We start from the raw sequence: 25734 nt of genomic DNA on the forward strand, positions 1-25734 counted from the left end.
AAAAGGGATCTTGCAAGGATTGTGAGGTATTTATGGCAAATACTGTAGATAAGACCCTTGGTTTACTTAGCACCTACATAGACTATCTGCACAACTGTTCGAGTGCGCATTAATGTAACGGGCTTAATGTATAGTCGGGGTAAAAACAGGAGGAAGGGTAATTTACCCTTCGAAATTCATTGGAAATTGATCAACACGTTTTATGTGGGCTACCGACTTTCTTGAAGGTGAGAGGGATGTGAAGGCTGACATATGTTATTTCCCCTTAAACAATACACATTGCCTGGCTGTCCTGCTGATCCACTGCCTCTAATACTTTAAGCCATAGACTAGATACCGCTTGGCCACTTAATTTGGCCCGCGGATGCAGGGCTGGGCTGTGTGCACCCCCCTCCCCCGTGGGAAAACTGGCTTGCAGCATTTTAACCCTTCCAGTACTTTAAAAAAAATGGTCACATCGTTTTATCTGTTTAGCTTTAGACCATAGCTTAAATTTGATTATAACACTACTTAAAGAGAAACTCCGACCAAGAATTAAACTTTATCCCAATCAGTAGCGGATACCCCCTTTTACATGAGAAATCTATTCCTTTTCACAAACAGACCATCAGGGGGCGCTGTATGGCTGATATTGTGGTGAAACCCCTCCCACAGGAAACAAGAATAGTACGTACTCTTGGCAGTTTCCTGTCTGTGAACCTTGCTGTATTGTGGGAAATAGCTGTTTACAGCTGTTTTCAACTGCCAAAAAACCATGCAGCAGCTACATCACCTGCCAACAGTAATAAAAGGTAACCGTGTGATAAATGGCAGAATATAAATCAGGGATTTAAAATATTTTACAATGGGCAAACACTGACTAAATAACTTATACATAATTATTGTAAAAATGAAGCACATTTTTATTACATTATTTTCACTGGAGTTCCTCTTTAAAGCAGGCCTGAACTCAGAGTGTCCTCTCTGCTCTGAAAGATAGACAACAGCACAACAATAACCTTTAAAAAAATGTCTTTGTTACAGCTGATACAAATCCTGCATTAAATCTGTAGTGTGTCTACTTCCTGATTCAAGGAAGCAGAGATATTGTTAACATGCTGTGCTTTGAAATGAGCTTATCTGCCATCTCTGCCATGGCAGTCATGTGGCACAGGGGAGAGATCAGATTACAACTTGTGATTAGTCACAAATGAGGCGAGATTAAACAGGCTAAACTCTCTAAATACATACAGGGTGCATTTCTCTATGTTTTCCTTCTGTCCTGTGCAAGAGTTCAGGTCCACTTTAAAGGGAATCTGAAGTGAAAATAAACTCGTGATATAATGACTCGTATGTGTAGTACAGCTAAGAAATAAAACATTAGTAGCAAAGATTTGAGTCTAATATTGTTTCCAGTACAGGAAGAGTTAAGAAACTCCAGTTGTTTTCTATGTAAAAGAGCTTCTCTGAGCTCTCCGACTAATTTAGTCAGAGAGCAGTGCTATTTTCTGAAGCACTTATCTCAACCTGTCTCTCACTGTTTCTTGTTTACTTAAGGTTTTTCTGCCAGGAAGTTCAAAGGGTCATTAGTTGTAGTGTAGTGTAATTTGTAAACTGCAAATATTAGAGAATGATGCAATGTTATAGAAAAACAGCTATATAACTGAAAATAAAAATAAGAGACTATTTTCTTTGCTACTAATTTTCTATTAATTATCCGTACTACACATACAATTCATTATATCATCAAGTTTTTTTTTTCGCTTCAGTGTCACTTTAACCACTTCACAACTGAGGGGTTTTACCCCTTGAGCACCAGAGCAATTTTCACCTTTCAGCGCTCCTTACATTCATTCGCCTATAACTTTATCATTACTTATCACAATGAAATTAACTATATCTTGTTTTTTTCGCCACCAATTAGGCTTTCTTTAAGTGGGACATTATGCCAAGAATTATTTTATTTTAAATGTGTTTTAATGGGAAAATAGTAAAACACGTGGGAAAAATGTATTATTTTTCAGTTTTCTGACTTTATAGTTTTTAAATAATGCCTGCTACTGTAATTAAAATCCATGAAATGTATTTGCCCATTTGTCCCGGTTATAAAACCGTTTAAATTATGTCCCTATCACAATGTTTGGCGCCAATATTTTATTTGGAAATAAAGGTGCATTTTTTTCAGTTTTGCGTCCATCCCTAATTACAAGCCCGTAGTTTATAAAGTAACAGTGTTATACCCTCTTGACATAAATATTTAAAAAGTTCAGTCCCTAAGGTAACTATTTATGTATTTTTTTTAATTGTACATTTTTTTTTTTTAATTACAAAAAAAAATAATTGGGGAGTGTGGGAGGTAATGAGTTAATTTTTAGTGTAAAAGTAATGTATTTGTATATGAAAAATGCTTTAGGGTGTAGTTTTACTATTTGGCCACAAGATGGCCACAGTAACTTTTTGCTTATGCGACCTGCAAGCGTACAGGAAGTACGCTTGCAGGAAGGGTTAGGAGGCTGGGAAACTGTTTTTTTCTCACAATGATCGCTGCCTCTCATAGAAGCAGCCGATCATTGCGGGGGGGCAGAGATCAACGAACGGGAAAGGTTTTTCCCGTTCATTGATCTCCAAACGAGCGGGCGGCGGTGTGCACGAGCGCGGGGCCGCGCAGACGAGCGAGTGGGAGCGCGGACAGCGGCGGGAGCGGCGTCAGCTGCGGATTTCTCCGTCCCTTGGTGTTAACAGGGTGGAAAAAGGGACGGAGAAATCCGCACCGCTGGGGGTAAAGTTGTGAAAATAAGGTATGGTGAAGATGCCAAAGGGGGTGTGGCAAATAAACCTGCAAAATTAATCAACCCTTTGCACACTCACATGCAAACAGTTTCAAACCAAACATCCAGTAAACAGGACCATTGAAATGCACTGGAGGTGCCTCGATCTGCTGAACAGTATAACGCAACGTATGCGGTGTGAACGAGACTCACCCAACGCTTGCCCTGGAAAAGCATGCAGACGGTGATGTCAGCAACGCAGGACAGCTCTAATTATAGCACCAGTTATTTATATATTCCAAATAGGCCTATATCATACACATAAATGAATAATATAGCCTCTCGTCCTCATCGCTGGTGGAAAAAGATGGCAGAAATCTTCCAGACTGCCCTGGCATCTATATATAGGCCACTGGTCAGATGCCAGACAAGAAGCAATACAAGTGTCATCTCCAATGTCAGCCAAACAGTAAACTTATAATAGCCAGAGCTACATGTGCCAGCATGCCCCGCTGTATAGAAGACATTCCTGGGCCGCCCGGGCATTGGCGGCTCGGTAGCACGGCGGCTGTGCCACGGGCTCTGGGTGTCTTTGTTTCACACTTTCCCTGAAGCCTGGGAGATCTGGGAGCTCTGACATCTCTAGAGCTGTGTGCATTCCTCAGCTAATCCACTTCCACTTGTCAGCACCTGTCACTGGCTGCCTCTCCTCACACTGCTCCAGCTCGCCCTCTCTGCCACGGACTGGCAAGGATGGATTTATACTTTCTGTGCCCCTAGGCCAAGTATGTTGTGGCTCCGCTTCCATGTGCAGCAGCACCCCTCCCATTCCATGTGCAGCCCCCTCTTCCATGTGTAACATCCATGTACAGCAGCACCCCCATTCCATGTGCAGCCACCTCTTCCATGTTTAACATCCATATACAGCAGCCCCTCCCATTCCATGTGCAGCCCCCTCTTCCATGTTTAACATCCATGTACAGCAGCCCCTCCCATTTCATGTGCAGCCCCCTCTTTTATGTGTATCATCCATGTACAGCAGCCCCTCCCATTCCATGTGCAGCCCCCTCTTCCATGTGTATCATCCATGTACAGTAGCCCCTCCCATTCCATGTGCAGCCCCCTCTTCCATGTGTATCATCCATGTACAGCAGCCCCTCCCATTTCATGTGCAGCCCCCTCTTCCATGTGTATCATCCATGTACAGCAGCCCCTCCCATTACATGTGCAGCCCCCTCTTCCATGTGTATGATCCATGTACAGCAGTGTCCCTCCCATGCCATGTGCAGCCCCCTCTTCCATGTGTATCATCCATGTACAGCAGCCCCTCCCATGCCATGTGCAGCCCCCTCTTCCATGTGTATCATCCATGTACAGCAGCCCCTCCCATTACATGTGCAGCCCCCTCTTCCATGTGTATCATCCATGTACAACAGTGTCCCTCCCATGCCATGTGCAGCCCCCTCTTCCATGTGTATCATCCATGTACAGCAGCCCCCTTTCACTCCATGTGCAGCCCCCTCTTCCATGCGTAACATCCATGTACAGCAGCCCCTCCCATGCCATGTGCAGCCCCTTCTTCCATGTGTAACATTCACATAGCTCCCAACTGTCCCTCTTTCGGAGGGACAGTCCCTCTTTGGGAGCCCTGTCCCTCTGTCCCTCTTTCCTCCTCATTTGCCCCTTTTTCAGGACTTTGTCCCTCTTTCTATGTAAATATATATGTTTTTCTACTAAAAAATGTGTTTGATTGACTCTAAACTTTATTCCCATCCATTAAATTGATATATTACTACTTTTAAAATGTTAAAATGAAGGAAAATGAACCAGGATAGAAAGGGCCAGTGTAGTTTGAATTATAAAACATATTTTTTCTTATGAAATATTTATGGTATGCGTGACTAGGGGTGTGGCGGGGGCGTGGCTAGGGGTGTGGCAGGGGCATGGCTTATGTGTCCCTCTTTCTCATTTCAAAAAGTTGGGAGGTATGCATTCATGTACAGCAGCCCCTCCCATTCCATGTGCATCCCTGTCACAGGAGCCCTTGTGGCTGACCGCACTTAGCCTTCTGAACGGTGCCAGCGCACAGATCGTGCGAACTCTGGTCGCAGTCAATGCGCAGGAACCGTTAAGAATTAGCCGCAGACAACTCAGAAGGGAGCCTGTGAGACACGGGTGATTACAACGTCACCTACTGGTTCAGAGTAAACTGCCACCACCGCGGTTACTATGGGACCGTGGGGCCCACTAACTGACTGACTAATCCTGCGAATAAAACGGTTAAACACACGATATTCTGTCTAGCCAACAACAAACAAACAGTAGCGTATCTTCAGAGACCCGGGATCATTTCTGTGTGTGCTGATAAGCAGGGTAGCGAAACAGTGAATGACTTGGAGGAAGTCTTTTATTCACAGCAATATAAATAATTAATATATACAGACAATTATGAAAATCAACAATTATGAAAACAGTAATAGCCAGTATGAAAAATAAAAGAAGGGAGAAAAATACTTAGTTCCTGGAAAGATGTCCTGTTTGTGGGAAAAATCAGAGTTCTGGTTTCCAATCAAGTTCAAGCAAAACGGTTTCAAGTTCTTAGAGTTCTTTGTTCAGATGGGTCAGCAAAATGGCCACCAGCCCTATGTCCTCTGGCTGGCAGCAGATTGTCATGAAGATGGTAAAAGGGAGGAAAAAACTTCTCAGGCAGCTCATTCACTTTTAATGGAGATGAGCTCAGAGGCGGGCTTCCAGAGTCGGCCCCCTAGGCCGGACTATGGTAATCACACCTGGGCAGGGGCTTTAGCAAATCCATAATCCTGACAGGTTCCCTAGGCCGACCTGCGCGGCCGGCACACAGATAATAATTACATATTCTCGATCCCCAGAACCTACCGATTAATATGATATCAAACTTGGGCATGTTTGCATGCCCGGTTACAAAACGGTGGAATTCCCAGCGTTCTGGTTAGGCTAGGGGCCCAAATTTAATATCAAAACACTCACAAGCTCCGGACCAGCAGAATGATACAACTTTCACATTTCTCCGATGTATGGTACTTCTAAAACATGCATAAAGATCATAACTCTATGTTTCCCTATCCTGGCTGAATGGTTCCGCTAAGTCTGCCCCCTGCTGGGATTAGCTTCCTTGGCTCTGAAAAGACTCCTGGTTTGTTAATTAACATCTCCATGAGATCAGCTAAGTGTCACCTGGTTCCCAGAGCCAAAAGGGAAATTGTGCCTTCCACAGGGAATATGTCCCAGCTAATTAACAGCTTCCCCCCAGGCTGTCACTGTAGCTTAGGAACAGCTGGGGAATCTGTCTTAGCTGAGGGATACTGTCTGAAGCGCAATCGATGCAGGAATCGAGTGCGATCGTTCTTTACTTCACGGGCGGTGCCAGGACGCGCCTGCGTCCCCGCAACCGTCCGTGACAGCCCTCCCCCTTGTCCGCGGCTCAGCCACTCATCCGCAAGATGTGTGGCGGCGCCGCTAACCTGGCTGACGGGCCTCGAGTTGCCGGTACGGCGGGAAAACCTATTGGAGCCTGTGGCTCGGTTCCCCTGGACCGGTCGCGGTCTGCTACCCTCAGGGTTGACCCAACATGGACCGTTCTGGACAGGGCGTTTGCGCCACTGCAGTCGGACGTGGTGTCTGCCGGGACTGCTGACAACGGGCAGTGGGTTGGTTAGGTCAACAGCCAGCCCACGCAGGGTTCCCCTGCTAAGTGGCTGTGGACCTAAGGGAACCCCGCGGGAATCCCTGGACCTTCCCAGCTCCTGACAGACGGCACATGCCCTGCAGTAGTTTGCTACATCCCTGTTCATCCGGGGCCAATAAAACTGGTTCCGAATACCGGCGAGTGTCTTGCGGACCCCTGAGTGCCCTGTCAGAGGATTACCATGTGCGGATTTCAGCACATGTCCCCTGAACGCACTCGGGACCACAAGCCATTTGGTATACGCGTGTGATCTACCGGTAGGGGGCTGTACAGACTCACTGTACAGTCTCCCACCTTCCCAGTACACCTTGAAAGCGGCCCCGTCTGCGAGGGGCTCAGCGGCTTGCTGCCGGAGCACCTCCAGGTTTGGGTCACTTTGTAGTGCGGCTGAGAATACGGCGCTGTCAGTTTCAGCCAACTGGCTCATGTCACACGAGGCCAGCGGCTGAAAGGTCTCATCCCTGCGGTCAGAGGAGGGGGAGGAGGCCGGAACCCCCTCCACCTGTTCTGAGCTCGGGTTCCGAGCAGTGCAGCTGCGTGGTATGGCTAGCACAGGTACACTGTCAGAATGGCACATATTGGCATTACCTACATCATTGTCACAAGCATTTATAACAGTAACAGGAACATTTTCATCACAGACAGTTTGTACAGTAAACTCAGGTACAGGTACAGCATCATCACAACAGACAGTCTGTACATCAAACTCAGGTGCCTTTGAAGCAGGCACTATTGAACCGGGTACCCTTGAACTGGGCACATTTAACCCACCTCCCCCTGGTGCTCCCCCAAGTGTATAAAGTACCTGGTGGTGGGTGGAGAGTCCGTCTCCTTCCGTGAGCGACAAGGCGGTCGTGGCAGGTTCATAGTAGGACACAAGCTTGCCCAAATCAGTCCCTAGCAACACAGGGACTGGGAGATCCTTCATAACCCCAACAACCCTTTCGTGGACCCCTCCCACTCCCCAATCCAGCTTCACTCTGGCGTGGGCTATGTGGAAAAGGGTGCCCTCTACTCCAGTAAGGGCAAGGGATCGGCTGGAGCTGATGCTCTCCTTTGGCACAAGATGTGAGTGAACTAACGTGATGTCAGCTCCGGTGTCTCGAAATCCGGTGACAACTTTGCCGTTCACTCTAACAAGTTGCTGCTGGTCGGTTCGGTCGCGGATTTCCTTTCCGCGGGCAAACAGGACAAAATCGGATGATCCAGGCTGTGGTTCGCTGGCGGGCTGCCTCTGCTGTGGGTGAGGTGCAGGTGATGCAGATGATCCAGGTGCTGGTGGTGTCTGTCTCCGCTCCGGACAGTCGAATTTCATGTGTCCGGGCTGGCGGCAGTAGTGACAGGTGACCTCTCCAGGCGCTGCAGGCCTGGGTGCAGCAGCTGCGCTGGGTGGCCTCTGTGGCGGACGGCTCACAGGGGCAGGAGGGTCTGCCGAGGTATTGGGCTGACCTCCTCTCCAGCTGGATGGGACAGTTCTGCGGGTATCAGCCACCCGGGTAGTTGCATAAGTCTCAGCAAGGTCTGCAGCGACAGTGGCTGAAGCCGGCCTGCGTTCTAACACAAACTGTCGTACATCAGCAGGGCAAATGTTCAGAAATTGTTCCAGGACTATCAAGTCCTCCAGGACATCATAAGACCCTTTGGTGAGGCCTAGTGTCCACTGGCGGAGTGTGGTGAGCAAGCTGCTGGCCACATCTCGGTACGAATCAGAAGGCTTTTTCTGCCAGGCCCTGAACTTTTTCCGATAGGCTTCTGGCGTCAGCTGGTACTTAGTAATGATAGCGTCTTTTATAGCAGCATAATCATTATCCTTCTCCGCAGGCAATTCTGCGAAGGCATCAAGCGCTTTGTAGCGCAGCAACGGTGTCAGATGTCTGGCCCACTGGTCTTGGGACAGACGATACTGACGGCATGCTTTTTCAAAAGATCGCAAAAACAAGTCAATGTCTGTGTCTTTTTCAATATTAGCAAATTTAAATTTTGCACTTACGGGTGCTGCAGCTCCTTCAGCAGGGAGGCTGGGCGGTGAACTCCGGCTGGCCTGTTGCACTTTTGCCATGTTTAGCTCATGCTGTCGTTGGCGCTCCCGTTCTCGCTCAGCGGCATCCCTCTCCGCGTGGCGTTCTGCAGATTGGCGCTCCCGTTCTCGCTCAGCGGCATCCCTCTCCGCGTGGCGTTCTGCAGATTGGCGCTCCCGTTCCTCTCGTGCTTCCATGTACTGCATGTACTTTTCCAGGTCAGTCTCCATCAGCTTTTGTAATGCCTGCTGCATTACCGGGTCAGCACCCATGGACAGTCCAGTACTGGCCGGTTCCAGGCGAGTACTTTCAGAAACTCTGGGGTTGGGGTCCACACTGACATTCTCTGGCGTAACTGTTGCAACAGGGCCCGCAGGATGCTCAACCTCTGTACGCCTAAGATCTTCAGCCTCTGGTTCCCCTTGATTGTCAGATGGGCTGGTATCCACCTCAGCGGACACTCCCAGCTCCCGCAGTTGCTGGGCATCCCATCTGGACAAGTCTGCCATCAGGTCCCGTTTTGTCTTGCGGAGGATGCCAATGCCCCTCTCTTCGCAAAGATTTTCCAGGTCTGCTAGGCACATGTTCTGGTAGTTCCCGGACATTTCCATGCCAAATAAAATAAAACTTTTGGGGAGGGGTACTGGCTACACAGTCTCTCTGTATATATAAAAAATATATTGCCTTCCAGCTACACCAACGAATTAGTTCGTTTCTCGATAGCGCTAGCGCTATCGTAGATACTTTCAGCACAACACAGATCCCACCGCTGCCACCACTGTCACAGGAGCCCTTGTGGCTGACCGCACTTAGCCTTCTGAACGGTGCCAGCGCACAGATCGTGCGAACTCTGGTCGCAGTCAATGCGCAGGAACCGTTAAGAATTAGCCGCAGACAACTCAGAAGGGAGCCTGTGAGACACGGGTGATTACAACGTCACCTACTGGTTCAGAGTAAACTGCCACCACCGCGGTTACTATGGGACCGTGGGGCCCACTAACTGACTGACTAATCCTGCGAATAAAACGGTTAAACACACGATATTCTGTCTAGCCAACAACAAACAAACAGTAGCGTATTTTCAGAGACCCGGGATCATTTCTGTGTGTGCTGATAAGCAGGGTAGCGAAACAGTGAATGACTTGGAGGAAGTCTTTTATTCACAGCAATATAAATAATTAATATATACAGACAATTATGAAAATCAACAATTATGAAAACAGTAATAGCCAGTATGAAAAATAAAAGAAGGGAGAAAAATACTTAGTTCCTGGAAAGATGTCCTGTTTGTGGGAAAAATCAGAGTTCTGGTTTCCAATCAAGTTCAAGCAAAACGGTTTCAAGTTCTTAGAGTTCTTTGTTCAGATGGGTCAGCAAAATGGCCACCAGCCCTATGTCCTCTGGCTGGCAGCAGATTGTCATGAAGATGGTAAAAGGGAGGAAAAAACTTCTCAGGCAGCTCATTCACTTTTAATGGAGATGAGCTCAGAGGCGGGCTTCCAGAGTCGGCCCCCTAGGCCGGACTATGGTAATCACACCTGGGCAGGGGCTTTAGCAAATCCATAATCCTGACAGGTTCCCTAGGCCGACCTGCGCGGCCGGCACACAGATAATAATTACATATTCTCGATCCCCAGAACCTACCGATTAATATGATATCAAACTTGGGCATGTTTGCATGCCCGGTTACAAAACGGTGGAATTCCCAGCGTTCTGGTTAGGCTAGGGGCCCAAATTTAATATCAAAACACTCACAAGCTCCGGACCAGCAGAATGATACAACTTTCACATTTCTCCGATGTATGGTACTTCTAAAACATGCATAAAGATCATAACTCTATGTTTCCCTATCCTGGCTGAATGGTTCCGCTAAGTCTGCCCCCTGCTGGGATTAGCTTCCTTGGCTCTGAAAAGACTCCTGGTTTGTTAATTAACATCTCCATGAGATCAGCTAAGTGTCACCTGGTTCCCAGAGCCAAAAGGGAAATTGTGCCTTCCACAGGGAATATGTCCCAGCTAATTAACAGCTTCCCCCCAGGCTGTCACTGTAGCTTAGGAACAGCTGGGGAATCTGTCTTAGCTGAGGGATACTGTCTGAAGCGCAATCGATGCAGGAATCGAGTGCGATCGTTCTTTACTTCACGGGCGGTGCCAGGACGCGCCTGCGTCCCCGCAACCGTCCGTGACAATCCCCCTCTTCCATGTGTATCATCAGTGGCGTAGCAATAGGGGATGCAGTGATTGTGACCCCACTGGGGCCCCTGGACCAGAGGGGTCCTCTAGGGGCCTCCTTCATTCACCTTATTCGCTTTTCATTGGTGCTATGCTGGTAATGATCACCTCTATATGTGCATTGCATAGTGGTCATCCATACCTAGCTGTTTCCTTACTCTGATTACTCCTCTCTGACACTGCAGCTGTCCTTGGTAGGCTTTGGGGTTCCATATCAATACAGTGCTCGGGACCCCATGTAAAACTTGCACTGGGGCCCCAAGCTTCTTTGTTACGCCACTGTGCAATATCATCCATGTACTGCAGGCCCTTTCTTTTATGAACAGCTCCCTTGAGCATTAGATTCCATTTTTTCATGTGTTACTTCCCATTTTCAGCCTCCTCTTTCATATGTAGCAGCCCCTCCTCTTTCATGTCCCGGAGCCCCTTCGGCTGCAGCCGCCCGAGGCCCGGACCCACGTGGCCTTTTCAGAAATCCGGCCCTGCCGTGCAGCATGCTCAGCAGCGGTTTCGTCATTGCTCCTGGTGACAATTAGTGCATGCATTGCCCAGTCATTGCGAAGACATGCTGCTCAGCTCTCAGGCAAGCGGTGTGTTCTGTTCTATGGAGAGGGTATGGGAAGGATGAACAGGAGGCTCCCCACTGTTGATAGTATCAACAGGATTATTACCTTAACTGCAGTACAGTAAAACAACCACAAGATGTCACTGTCTGTAAAATGTGATGATGATCTCTATGGGATTGTTATTTCCTGTATTCACTCTGTATATTCTCTCTGTTCTAAGTAAGCAGCATTTCCTGATGGTGGTGTAGGATATATCTCTGCATGTTTTTCTTTAGTAAAGAGTTCTTACTTGTTATACTGGGTGCCTATCTGTGTGTACAGACCATCTGTGCCATCATGATATGACTGGCAAATCAGACAGGGGGGGTCACTTCAAACCAATCAAATTCTTCTCCCTGGATTCTGTTAAAGCACAGCTGAAGTGAGAGGGATATGGAGGCTGTCATACTTATTTCCTGTTAAACAATACCAGTTGCCTGGCAGTCCTGCTGATCTCTTTGGCTAGAGCAGTATCTGAATCACACACCTGAAACAAGCATGTGACTAATCCAGACCTCAGTCAGAGCACCTGATCTGCATGCTTGTTCAAGCCCCTTTGCATTACCACAGGGTAATGCACAATGCAAGTGAATGGGGACATTCACAGTTATGGCGTTGCGTAGTGATGCACCGGACGTATCCAATCAGCCGCAATCCCGACGCACAGCCTGCATCGCGCTGTCGCTATTCCCCCGCCACATCCAAACACCTGAAATTCACCATCCACTCTGATCTCAATTTCAATAGATTTTTGCTGCGAATCGATCACTGTGATTGCAGAGCATTGTGATTGAATCTGCCGGTTACCTGCAATGCAACCAGTCTCATCCATAGCCTGCGACTCTGTAACAAAATGTTGAGCCTTATTTCTTCTATCCTATAAGTTTCTATAGCTGTTCTAATGTGCTGTGGCTTACTGCAGCCTTTCCTAGTTGCACAGTGGCTGTGTTATCTCTGTTATATGATCTAATCTTCTCTCCTCTGTCGGGTCTGTCAGGCTCAGGCAGTCAGGCTGGAATGTGCTGTGCTGCTTGTGATTGGATAGAAGCTATACACATACTACTCTCAGCCTATCACTTGCTATGTCTTTGTTTGTAAACACTGCCTAAAACTGGCAATTACAAGCCAGGATTTCAGCAGGGAGTGGCAGAAACAGCACAGAGGGGCCCAGGAGAACATAATGAATAGAATGGTATGCTTTTTATTGGAAGAATTTTAGAGTACAGATTCTCTTTAAGCCTCAAGGTGTACCTGAGATGAAAGCCATCTCAGGTTCCATGCTTCCCTGCGGCTTTCCGAAGGTTATTAAAAAACAAAAATCCACTTACCTGGGGCTTCCTCCAGCCCCTGGCAACCGTCCTGTGGTGGCCTAGGGTCCCCTCCGATGGAAGATGCCTACTGCGCCTGCACGAGCGGCTCTCAGAGTCACGCTGACCTCATCCGGACTGTACTGCGCAGGCGCACTGGTTCTGGGCCTGCGAAGCACATCTCGGATGACGTCAGTGCAACTCCCCGAGCCGCACGCTGGAGCGCAGTAGATGCCGACCTGGCGAGGTCTGCTGCCAGGGGCTGGAGGAAGCACCAGATAAGTAGATTTTTGTTTTTTAATCACCTCGGACCTTCCCTTTAAGCCCCCTTGAGGCCGCTCAGTCCCTTGCTGTCTCGCCAGGTGGCTCCTGTCACCCGCAATACAGCCCGAAAGCCTGGCCAATTTGTACTTCGTCACGTTTGCAGTGCCAGCAAGACGCGGTCCCCCATCATGCTCCAGAGCAGAATGCTCCCAGGGACGGGAGCACGACGGGGGAGCACGGCTGGCTGGGCAGCAGGGGCGCAACTAGAAATTATTGGGCCCCCCTGCGAAACTTTGGATGGGGCCCCCTCCTGCCCCTCAGGGACTTACTACAAATCTTTGTCTGCAAAACTTTGTATGAATCCTTATCAGTGGCTTGGCAGATGCAGTCATTAGAACAAGAGAGCAGAACGTTTTTTCTCTCCTTGTCCTTAGTTGTCAGTCTCTCAAGATGGGACCCCGTGTGGCTTCTGGGCCCCCCTGCAACTGCATCCCTTGCAGGGTCTATTGTTACACCCCTGCTGGGCGGTGAAGGATCACAACCCCGCCAGGCTTTCGGGCTGTATTGCGAGTGACAGGAGCCACCCGGGAAGACAGTGAGGGACTGAACGGCCTCAAGGGGGCTGATGGAAGTATCAGGTAAGTATAGAACCTGAGATGGCTTTCATCACAGGGACACTTTAAAATCGAAAAGGAAAACAAGTATGTTTACTTTTGCTCAGACTCACTCTTAACAATCGTTCTGTGTCTGACAGGTTTGAAGAATGCGGAAAGCTCACAGGCTCAGCGGTTTTCCAACAGCAAACAATTTCAGCAGGTTATTATTTATTTTACTTCATAAAACAGAATTTCCTGGAGTTAGAATAAGGTCTCACTGCGTTCACGCCCCCGGGGGGTGGAGCTATAAAAACATACCACCATCCTTGCACTGTGACCTGTCAGTGCAGAGGGAGGGGCTTAGATGTTGCCTGTGAGATATTGAAGGCTAGAGGTTGTGACTGCACTGGGGCCCCATGGACTTCAAGGACCCCCACAGAGCCCTCCTCCAGTCGCTGCATTAGCTGTGTGTTGGTGCTGTAGTGATAATGATCACCTCTATATGTGCTTTGAATAATGGTCATCATTAAAGGGAGTCTGAACAAGCATTAAAAAAACAAAACAAAACCAGATACTTACCTAAGGAGAGGGAAGACTCTGGGACCTGTAGAGCCTCCCCGTTCCTCCAACGGTCCCCGCGTTCCAGCGCTGGCTCCTCCATTAGCAGTCTCAGACTACGGGTTGGAGACTGCTCTCTCTTCCATCGTGGGAGGCTTTGGCAGTACTGAGCATGCGCAGTACGCAGCAGCCCGTGCGGTGAGATGTAAAAAGGTGTAAAAACATATGTGTGTATGTTAAGTGAAGCAGAAAGTGAGGCTCCACAGATAAAGAAAAAACGTTATACGTTTTTCTTGTTAGTTAGAGCCATTCTACCTTCCTGTTCTCCCCGAAGAGAAAAGAGAAAACGCTCCAATCGCTGCAAATTACTATCAGGGATGGTGGTGCTGAGGGAGAAGAGATAGAGAGATGAGAAGGAGCGAGGGATGGCGGTGCTGGGGGAGAAGAGATAGAGAAGTGAGAAGGCGCGAGGGATGGTGGTGCTGGGGGAGAAGGGATAGAGAGGGGAGAATGAGAGAGGGATGGTGGTGCTGTGGGAGACGAGATAGAGAGATGAGAAAGAGAGAGGGATGGCGGTGCTGGGGGAGAAGAGATAGAGAGGGGAGAATGAGAGAGGGATGGTGGTGCTGGGGGAGAAGAGATAGAGAGGGGAGAATGAGAGAGGGATGGTGGTGCTGGGGGAGAAGGGATAGAGAGGGGAGAATGAGAGAGGGATGGTGGTGCTGTGGGAGACGAGATAGAGAGATGAGAAAGAGAGAGGGATGGTGGTGCTGGGGGAGAAGAGATAGAGAGGGGAGAATGAGAGAGGGATGGTGGTGCTGGGGGAGAAGAGATAGAGAGGGGAGAATGAGAGAGGGATGGTGGTGCTGGGGGAGAAGAGATAGAGAAGTGAGAAGGAGCGGGGGATGGTGGTGCTGTGGGAGAAGAGATAGAGAGATGAGAAGGAGCGAGGGATGGTGGTGCTGGGGGAGAAGAGATAGAGAAGTGAGAAGGAGTGAGGGATGGTGGTGCTGTGGGAGAAGAGATAGAGAAGTGAGAAGGAGAGAGGGATGGTAGTGCTGGGGGAGAAGAGATAGAGAGATGAGAAGGAGCGAGGGATGGTGGTGCTGGGGGAGAAGAGATAGAGAAGTGAGAAGGAGCGAGGGATGGTGGTGCTGGGGGAGAAGAGATAGAGAAGTGAGAAGGAGAGAGGGATGGTGGTGCTGGGGGAGAAGAGATAGAGAGATGTGAAGGAGCGAGGGATGGTGGTGCTGGGGGAGAAGAGATAGAGAAGTGATAAGGAGCGAGGGATGGTGGTGCTGAGGGAGAAGAGATAGAGAAGTGAGAAGGAGAGAGGGATGGTAGTGCTGGGGAGAAGAGATAGAGAGATGAGAAGAAGAGAGGGATGGCGGTGCTGGGGGAGCAGAGATAGAGAAGGGAGAAGGAACGGGGGATGGTGGTGCTGGGGGAGAAGAGATAGAGAGGTGAGAAAGAGAGAAGGATGGTGGTGCTGGGGGAGAAGAGGTAGAGAGATGAGAAGGAGCGAGGGATGGTGGTGCTGGGGGAGAAGAGATAGAGAGATGAGAAGGAGAAAGGGATGGTAGTGCTGGGGGAGAAGAGATAGAGAGATGAGAAGGAGCGAGGGATGGTGTTGCTGGGGGAGAAGAGATAGAGATATGAGAAGGAGCGAGGGATGGTGGTGCTGGGGAGAAGGGATAGAGAGATGAGAAGGAGGGAGGGATGGTGGTGCTGGAGGAGAAGAGGTAGAGAGATGAGAAGGAGCGAGGGATGGTGATGCTGGGGGAGAAGAGATAGAGAGATGAGAAGAAGAGAGGGATGGTGGTGCTGGGGGAGAAGAGATAGAGAAGTGAGAAGGAGAGAGGGATGGTGGTGCTGTGGGAGAAGAGGTAGAGAGATGAGAAGGAGCGAGGGATGGTGATGCTGGGGGAGAAGAGATAGAGAGATGAGAAGGAGAGAGGGATGGTGGTGCTGGGGGAGAAGAGATAGAGAAGTGAGAAGGAGAGAGGGATGGTGGTGCTGGGGAGAAGAGATAGAGAAGTGAGAAGGAGAGAGGGATGGTGGTGCTGGGGGAGAAGAGATAGAGAGATGAGAAGGAGAAAGGGATGGTGGTGCTGGGGGAGAAGAGATAGAGAGATGAGAAGGAGAGAGGGATGGTGGTGCTGGGGGAGAAGAGATAGAGAGATGAGAAGGAGCGAGGGATGGTGGTGCTGGGGGAGAAGAGATAGAGAAGTGAGAAGGAGCGAGGGATGGTGGTGCTGGGGGAGAAGAGATAGAGAAGTGAGAAAGAGAGAAGGATGGTGGTGCTGGGGGAGAAGAGATAGAGAGATGAGAAGGAGAGAGGGATGGTGGTGCTGGGGAAGAAGAGATAAAGAGATGAGAAGGAGAGAGGGATGGTGGTGCTGGGGGAGAAGAGATAGAGAGATGAGAAGGAGCGAGGGATGGTGGTGCTGGGGGAGAAGAGATAGAGAAGTGAGAATGAGAGAGGGATGGTGGTGCTGGGGGAGAAGAGATAGAAAAGTGAGAAGGAGAGAGGGATGGTGGTGCTGGGGGAGAAGAGATAGAGAGATGAGAAGGAGCGAGGGATGGTGGTGCTGGGGGAGAAGAGATAGAGAAGTGAGAAGGAGAGAGGGATGGTGGTGCTGGGGGAGAAGAGACAGAGAAGTGAGAAGGAGAGAGGGATGGTGGTGCTGGGGGAGAAGAGATAGAGAAGTGAGAAGGAGCGAGGGATGGTGGTGCTGGGGGAGAAGAGATAAAGAAGTGAGAAGGAGAGAGGGATGGTGGTGCTGGGGTAGAATAGATAGAGAGATGAGAAGGAGAGAGGGATGGTGGTGCTGTGGGAGAAGAGATAGAGAGATGAGAAGGAGCGAGGGATGGTGGTGCTGGGGGAGAAGAGATAGAGAAGTGAGAAGGAGTGAGGGATGGTGGTGCTGTGGGAGAAGAGATAGAGAAGTGAGAAGGAGAGAGGGATGGTAGTGCTGGGGGAGAAGAGATAGAGAAATGAGAAGGAGCGAGGGATGGTGGTGCTGGGGGAGAAGAGATAGAGAAGTGAGAAGGAGTGAGGGATGGTGGTGCTGGGGGAGAAGAGATAGAGAAGTGAGAAGGAGAGAGGGATGGTGGTGCTGGGGGAGAAGAGATAGAGAAGTGAGAAGGAGCGAGGGATGGTGGTGCTGGGGGAGAAGAGATAGAGAAGGTAGAAGGAACAGGGGATGGTGGTGCTGGTGGAGAAGAGATAGAGAGATGAGAAGGAGAGAGGGATGGTGGTGCTGGGGGAGAAGAGATAGAGAAGTGAGAAGGAGCGAGGGATGGTGGTGCTGGGGGAGAAGAGATAGATAGGGGAGAAGGAGCGAGGGATGGTGGTGCTGAGGGTGAAGAGATAGAGAAGTGAGTAGGAGTGAGGGATGGTGGTGCTGGGGGAGAAGAGATAGAGAAGTGAGAAGGCGCGAGGGATGGTGGTGCTGGGGGAGAAGAGATAGAGAAGTGAGAAGGAGTGAGGGATGGTGGTGCTGGGGGAGAAGAGATAGAGAGATGAGAAGGAGAGAGGGGTGGTGGTGCTGGGGGAGAAGAGATAGATAGGGGAGAAGGAGCGAGGGATGGTGGTGCTGGGGGAGAAGAGATAGAGAAGTGAGAAGGAGTGAGGGATGGCGGTGCTGGGGGAGAAGAGATAGAGAAGTGAGAAGGAGCGAGGGATGGTGGTGCTGGGGGAGAAGAGATAGAGAAGTGAGAAGGCGCGAGGGATGGTGGTGCTGGGGGAGAAGAGATAGAGAGGGGAGAAGGAGAGAGGGATGGTGGTGCTGGGAGAAAAGAGAGAGGGGGAAGGAGTGAGGGATATGGGAAGAGAGAAAGAGAAATGAGAAGGAGAAAGGGATGGTGGTGCTGGGGGAGAAGAGATAGAGAGGTGAGAAGGAGGGAGGGATGGTGGTGCTGGGGGTGAAGAAATAGATGGAGAGGTGAGAAGAAACGAGTAATGGTGGTGCTGGGGAGAAGAAATAAAGAGGTGAGAGAGAAGATAATGAAGAGAAAGGGGACTAGAGGAGACAGTAAGAAATGTGAGAAACAGAAGAAGAGAGAGAAGATAGAATAAAAGAGAAGAGAAGGAACAGATGTAGAAGAGAGAGAGAGATAAACGAGAAAAAGAATTACAAGTAGAAGAGAGCAAGTAAAGATAAGTAGGAGAGAGTGAGGGAGAGAATAGAAGAAACAGTGGTGAAAGAAATAGTGAGAGAGCAGGAAAAAACTAAAAGAGAGAGCGGAAGATTGAGAGAGAAGCTATGGCAATGCCAGTAAGTATTGTAACTCTGCCAATAAAGCTTGTTTTGAATTTGAGAAAGAAAGAGAAAAGAAGAGAAGAGAGAGGGGGAAAGAAAAGTTGATATTATGGCCTCTATTCACAAAGCATTACTGCGTGCAGTACAGCAGAAAATAACCATTTAATGTCAATTCACAAAGGCTGTTACCAAAACTAAAAATACCAACTAATGAGGTAAATATCTCATCAATGTAAATGGAAAGAGAACAGCTCCAGGGAGATAGAAGGGAGAAAACAGACAAGAGAGAAAGGGTGAAAACGAATTAAACTATTCAGGAAAATAAGAAAGTTATTGATAATAGTTTCCCAATGTGTGATGTAATTGTCTACAAAAGTGATTAAAAATAGTTAATGGGATGCTAATGGTTTTGAGGTGATTTTTTTTATTATAATGAAATATAACTTGGACTTGAACTTTACTTGTCAGTATAATAAAAATGCTATCTGTATCACATCTGCCTTCCATTTTCCCTTTTGCTGCAGTAACCCATCGAGCACTGAATGAAATACAGTAGATGAATCTCGTTATGATAAACTCTGATATAGTAAACCTCTGGATAAAGTAAACTCAGTCCTCAGGCCCCAGAAAACGCGTCTGTATAAATATACAATGTATGACCAATTCTGTTATAGCAAACTTCTGATATAAAGAATACAAACTACTTTTCCTGGTTCTCTGGAGTTTACTGTTAAGGGATTCTACTGTACCACATGAATCCGTAAACTACCAAATGAAATACTGCATGAGGTAAACACCTTTGTAAATTGTCAAGAAGTTTTGTGGTGCAGTACAGGTGAAACTCAAAAATTAGAATATTGTGCAAAAGTCAGTTATTTCAGTAATTCAAAGTAAAAGATGAAACTAATATATGAAATAGGAACCCTTTGCTGGGGTTTTGGATGAATTAGCGGATTAGGATCTGACACATTGAGCCTAGAATATTGAACCTTTTCACAGTATTCTAATAGGCTGAGATTTTAATTTTGGGTTTTTTTCCTAAGCTGTAAGCCATAATCATCAAAATGATAACAAAGAAAGGCTTGAAGTATCTCACTTTGCATATAATGAGTCTATTTCATATATTAGTTTCAGCGTTTTAAGTTGAACTACTGAAATAAATTAACTTTTGCACGGTATTCTAGTTTTTCGAGTTTCACCTGTACTGGATTGTTACCGCATGAGTGAAAATGTTTATGAATACTCCACTAAATAAAAAAAATTTACTTCATGAGGTAAATCACCGATCATGACATTTTTACCAAACAGGAAATGACGCCTGTGTGTTTGTAAAGACCCCAATAAACTAGGAGGACAGTAAATAGGACTTTACCAGGGAAATGTTTGTAAAGCTTTTGTTGTTGATTCTATATTGGCTATAGCGCCCTAATAAAATACAGGTGAAAGTTGAAAAACTAGAATATTGTGCAAAAATCCATTTAATTCAAAACTTAGAGCGGTATACTGTAAAACCCTGACATAATATTCAATAAAAACATGTTTTCCTACTTTTTACATGCCATATGGTTAGCATATTTGCTTTTGTGCATAAGTATTATTATTCATTTAGAAATCATACATTCCTAAAGTACATTAAGTTTACTCTGAGAGCTGACGTTGCATTTTATTTATAACTGCTTTAAGGTGGCCATATACTTGTCAGATTACCAGCAGATTGATCATCAGATAGATTTCTTATCTATCTGATGTGTTTAGGAACATTTTTTACTAGGATTAGAATTCCAATAGATTTCAGTTTGAAATCTATTGAAAATCGATCTAATGGCATTTTTTTGCCATCAGATTTCCATTAGGGACAATGCAAAATGATAAGCAATCTCAACAGATCGATCTGTATTTTCCACCCTTCCAGATCGATTGAAATCAATCGAAATTGATCGAAATCGGACGCCAATCGGTTGATCGATCGGCCAGAAAATTGGCTGAGTGTATGGGCCCCTTTATTCATCCTCTAACTTAATCAGAAAGCATCAGAAAGCATTTATGCTTGTCTGACTTTGTTCAGGGGACATGGCAGTGTGAGAGAAGGCTTTGTTTACATTTCTCACTTGATACAATTAAACACTAGATAACATTATGTAAAGTTTTGGAAGCAGTTAGCTCTGCAGACAGGGAAGCTTCTAAAGCCTGTGTTAACCCTTTGAATGCAGTTCTAGTAAAAAAAAACTGCTGGTTGTATATAATATGCTGTAAATAATCTATTAGAGCAAAGTAGAAATGCTGGGTTTCATTCCGCTTTAAAAGCTGAAACTAATCTATGAAATAGACTCATGACATGCACAGCAAGATATGTCAAGCCTTTATTTGTTATAGGTTTGATTACGGATTACAGCTTATGAGAACCCCAAAATGAAAATCTCAGACCATTAGAATGTTGTGAAAATGTTCAAAAAATTCTAGGCTCTAATCAGCTAATTCATCCAAAACACCTGCAAAGGCTTCCTATTTCTTATATTAGCTTCACCTTTTAAGTTGATTTACTAAAATACATGGACTCATGCACCATAATCTAATTTTTCGAGTTTCACCTGTATTACACTTGTTAATAAAGCAAAGTTGAATCCTTTGTAGTATTTCAAAAACTTCAATCATGTGTAATCCTTCAAAAACAACCCAGCAATGCAGAAACACAACCTTATACTATAATATTACTCCCCCAATGCATCACAGCAGCCAATCGTTACCTGCAAGTGGCTGGACCAGCAGAAGTCACTCTACCTCCTGGAGCATCCTCATCCCAAGTCTGCCCACTGACCCCATTCTCTGCACAGGAAGTCTGTCTGACCACAGTGCTAATATATCAGGTGGGGAGGAACTGGGGGTGTCATTACTGAGGAATAAAGAGGGTGGGCTGCTATCGTGGGTGTATCTTCAAGAGTTCTACAACCTTCCTTCAGCCCTCTGAAGATAGGAGAGCTTTCAGACCTACAGATTATGCAATAGCCACAAAAGCATAAGAGCAACATCCTCATAATGTGTGATTCTACAAAAGAAAAATACTCAGTCACAAGAGCATGAGATCACTCCTTTTTCCATTCTATTCATCAGCTACACTCTTCTAAAAACATATCAATGGTCTCATTTGTCAAAATAAGCTTTATTTAACACATAAAAACAATGGAACCTATTTATAAAGAAGGGGGGTTAGATTAATCACGCCATACCCTCCCTCTGAAGTCTTGATGGAATGGGGGGATGATGAGTGGCTGACCAGCCATATTTATCCCAGCCTGAGGGGGGTTAACACTAGCCCTAAGGCCTCGTTCACATCATTTAGCGCAGATGGCTGTGCGATTGGAATGCAACGCGTCCGATCGCACGCCATCTGCGTTCCTATGCGCTGCGCTGCAGATCCCATTCATTACAATGAATGGGATCTGCGCTGCGATTCCCAAAAATGCGTGCAGCACGCGATAGCGCAATCGCGCTGCCACGCAGCGCATATGATGGGAACGGTAGAAGGGCTGTCTATGCCCTTCTACCGTTCTTGCGCGTCGCACACTATGCGCGCTGCCAAAATGCGGACGGCAGCGCGTATAGTCTGAACGAGGCCTAAGTCACGCTGCTGTTCTCAAATCCCCCCATCCCCACCTTCCTCCATCAGCAGAGGTGTATTGCCTTTTACAGTTAGCACAGCAAAAAAAAAAAAAAAAAAAATGTTATTTTTAAATGTGTTTATTTAAAATCACATGAGAAGTAATACAGTGGAACCTTGTTAGCATAATTCGTTCCGGAAACCTGCTTGTAATCCAAAGCACTCTTATATCAAAGCGAATTTCCCCATAAGAGTGAATAGAAACCCAGTTGATTTGTTCCACAATCCAAAAACAGTTATAGTAAAATAGTATAAAATAAAAATATAAACAAGACTTTCACTACAACTAAAGGAATAATTGCCATCTGTTGGCTCACCCCAACCTTTTTTTTTAGTGTGGCTTTAAAGAGACACTGAAGTAAATTAATTTTGCCCTTTTTACCTTATAATTCGCTTCAGTGCTCTCAGCACAAGTAAACCGCAGCGTCCCCGCCGCAAAACGAGGGCTGCAGAGCCCCCAAATCCCTGTGCAAACATCCGCAACCAACTTGGTCGTGGATTTTGCTGCGCTGAGAGGCAGAGCTATCTGCTGTAGCTCTGCCTCTCCTGCCGTCAATTGCCACACGCATCTCCGCTTCTTTCCGCCCCTCTCTGTGATGAAAGAGTGAGAGGGGCGGGGAGAGGCGGTGATGCGCCGCGATTGACATCAGTAGAGGCAGAGCTGCAGCTGAAAGCTCTGCCTCTTACAGGAAGTGCTGCCTGGATTGCCCCCTGGGGATTTGGGGGGTCTAAAGCCCTCGTTTTGTGGCGGGGACACAGCGGTTTACTTATGCTGAGACCAGTGAAGCGAATTATAAGGTAAAAAGGGCAAAATTAATTCGGTTCAGTGTCTCTTTAACAAGGAACTTATCCAATGGCAGTTACTTTTGAGGATTTCATGGAAATGTGACTTTGCACAGTCTCTACATTAAGTACAATCCTGCAGCGCCAAAGGGAAAAGAACCATCGGCTCAGTTGTGATGACGTGACGCATGGATACTTTCTTTGCTGGTATATTTAGACGTTGCTTGTATATCAAGTCAAAATTTCACAAACATTTTTGCTTGTATTGCAAAGCGCTCTTACACCAAGTTACTCAATCCAAGGATTTACTGTACATTGTTTTTGAGTCGGGCAATAGGGGTGTAAAAATTGGGTGGGGGGGGTGGTTAAGTTTAGGCATCAGGAAGTGATCTACCGTATATACTCGAATACAAGTCGACCTCGTGGATAAGTTGACTTCAATATTCAACCCTCTTAAGCTGGAATTTTTTATTGACTCAAGTAAAAGCCTACCCAGCAAAGTAAATGGCAGCACTTGGGGCTCAAGAGGGGTTAATGACTGCACTGCATAAAGTGTTGCAGACATTTACCCCTCCTGTCCCTTACGTGCAGCCTTACTTTCTTCAGGCCCCCAAGTGCTGCAATTATTCATTCCCCTTCCTGCAGCCCAGTATTTCCCCCTGTCCCTTTCCTTGTTAATTGTTGTTGGCAGGACTTTCACACCTGTGCTTTCTTGGCATTTCCTTTCCTCACAGTATCACTTACCACAGGGTAAATTGCTGAAAATGGGAATGCCACTATTAGTACACACATTACTACTCAGTGTGCTCAGTGCTGCCTGTGACTCGTGTATAAGCCGACCCCTATACTTTTATGAAGTGAATCAGACTTACATTTCTAGACTTATACTTGAGTATATACAGTCTATTGTGAAGGGAAAGGTTAAGCTTAGGCATCAATATAGGGGATTTACATTGAGGGGGATTCATAGTTAGACATTAGGGGCCATGCAATTCCCTTTTTCTCCTAATTTTTTACTTAGGTGAAATTTTCACATCTTTGTAATAAAAAAGCTTTTAAGCCACCAGCAAGCAAAAAAATACTCAGAATAATTTTGACAGTACTTTTTGCCTGAACCAGCTGATTTCGACTGGCGGCTCCGAGAGCCGAGCGCCGAAACTGGGCGCCCCATAGCAGCAATGCTATGCTGCGCGGGACGCGTAGCGGTATTTCGGGGCTCTGGCGACAACTCGGAGAGGGGATAGTAGTTAACGCCGCCTCGGAGTTTAGCGGCAGCGGTGAGAGCCGTCATTCAAACTGAGCGGCGCCGAATTAATATGCACCCCTTTTTGCCTACCTTTCAGTACTTTTTCAATTGCAGAGGGCTAAAAAGTTCTCCTAGGAGAAAACTTTGGAGATAAAGGGGATTGTATATGGCCCTAGGAAGGGGATCGAATGGGGCTAGTTGAGCAGACAGGCCAAAGGAACAATGAACAGAGTGTCCTACTGAAAAACCAGCACACTGTATAAAGAATTTATTTTTGGACAGCGCCAACACCACTGGAGCCAGAACTGTAGTTACCCATCAGGAGAAGCATTTGTATTCCAATGATAGAAAGGCCATGGGACACCTCTGGGCCAAACACACTGGAGTTGCAAAGGATTACAGAATATTGAAATACTGGTGGAAAGGTTTCCTCATATATTTCAGTTTAAAAGCTTTACTATTGCAGCATGTGGCGTAGTGGTTAGCACAATCGCCTTGCAGCAATGGGTCCCTGGTTTGAATCCCAGCCAGGGCACTGTCTGCATGGAGTTTGTATGTTCTCCTTGTGTTTGTACGGGTTTCCTCTGGGCATTCTGGTTTCTTCCCACACTCCAAAAACATACAGATAAGATAATTGGATTCCCCCTCAATTTCCCCTAGACTACAATACATACACACGATACATACATAGACATATGACTAAGGTAGGGATTACATTGTGAGCCCCTCTGAGGGACAGTTAAGTGACAAGACTATTGTGTACATTGCTGCAGAAGATGTTGGCACTATATAAATACATAATAATAATAATCTATACCTGCCTAAAAAGGTAAGATACAATGGTTGTGTTTGAAGTTCTTCAGGGATGGTGAGTGTGTAATGGATTGTGGAAATGAGTTCCAGAGAAGAGAAGCAGCTTGTGAGAATTCCTAAATACAGGAGTGGGCAAGAGCAGAATAGTGATTGGTGGAGTCACGTTAGAGAGAGATTTATAGGTTACGGTGAGAAGCTTGAAGCCTAATAGGCTGCCAGTGAATACATCACTGTTGTAGCTTAGATGCTACAATATCTCCATTCGGTGGATGGAAGCCATGGATGAGCTGTGTGTGTGGATTCTGCAGCTCACACAAGTAGAAGATACACGATAATTGGACAGGATAAGTGTGACAATGTAAATAAGAGGGCTTTGCGTGTGCTCTGAGCCATCGCAGCAACTTCAGCACAAATACTTTCCACTGGCCTGGCATTCCTGCTGGCAGCGAAGCGGTTATTGTTTGTATTCCGCAGTCCTCCTGGCGAGAGTGCAGAGATTGCCTGCAGTGTTCACATTGTGATTGCAGCCACTTGGGGGACAGCTGGCCGATACACTCTGTTATGCAGACTTATGTGCGCTTATTCAACAGGGACATGCTTGAATTTTCTCCAAAGTCATTTTCACGTTCATCGTCCCCCACTCTTCCATTAGTGGTATACAGGGTGTATAGCACGTGGCGGGTGGGTGACATCACACATGCGCCACCTGCTACACGCCACCGGCGTGTATACCTCTAATGGAACAGCGGGGGATTCCGAAGATAGATGGGCACTGCGCGGTGGGGGACACAGGACAGGTAATGTATAAATGCACATGCTGGGGCCACATTTATACACTAGGGGGGAACAGCGATGGGGGTACATCGCTTGCCCAATATCGCTGGCCGTTCCCGCCACGCAGTCACTCGACCACGATGGCCC

At 47.1% G+C, this 25734-nt stretch overlaps 1 protein-coding gene and 1 long non-coding RNA gene across 7 annotated transcripts in view; one reads left to right on the top strand and one right to left on the bottom strand.

Annotated features, from left to right (window-relative positions):
* The window catches only part of GJA5 (gap junction protein alpha 5), a 158359-nt gene that overhangs the window by 87893 nt on the left and 44732 nt on the right, over nt 1-25734 (bottom strand). For 2 of the 6 annotated variants that reach the window (XM_068270739.1, XM_068270737.1), the window contains exon 1: nt 21061-21141. The exons of the other annotated variants lie outside the window; for them this stretch is intronic. The gene's annotated coding sequence lies outside the window, so the exon portion shown is untranslated. Of the gene's footprint in view, nt 1-21060; nt 21142-25734 lie in introns of those variants that run through there. 6 annotated transcript variants of the gene reach the window in all.
* On the top strand, nt 746-19002 carry LOC137547301 (uncharacterized). Its single transcript, XR_011026553.1, has 3 exons — nt 746-791; nt 13652-13713; nt 18841-19002. It is a non-coding gene; the product is annotated as an uncharacterized lncRNA (long non-coding RNA).

This window comes from Hyperolius riggenbachi, chromosome 2, assembly GCF_040937935.1.
Source record: "Hyperolius riggenbachi isolate aHypRig1 chromosome 2, aHypRig1.pri, whole genome shotgun sequence".
Lineage (NCBI taxonomy): Eukaryota > Metazoa > Chordata > Amphibia > Anura > Hyperoliidae > Hyperolius > Hyperolius riggenbachi.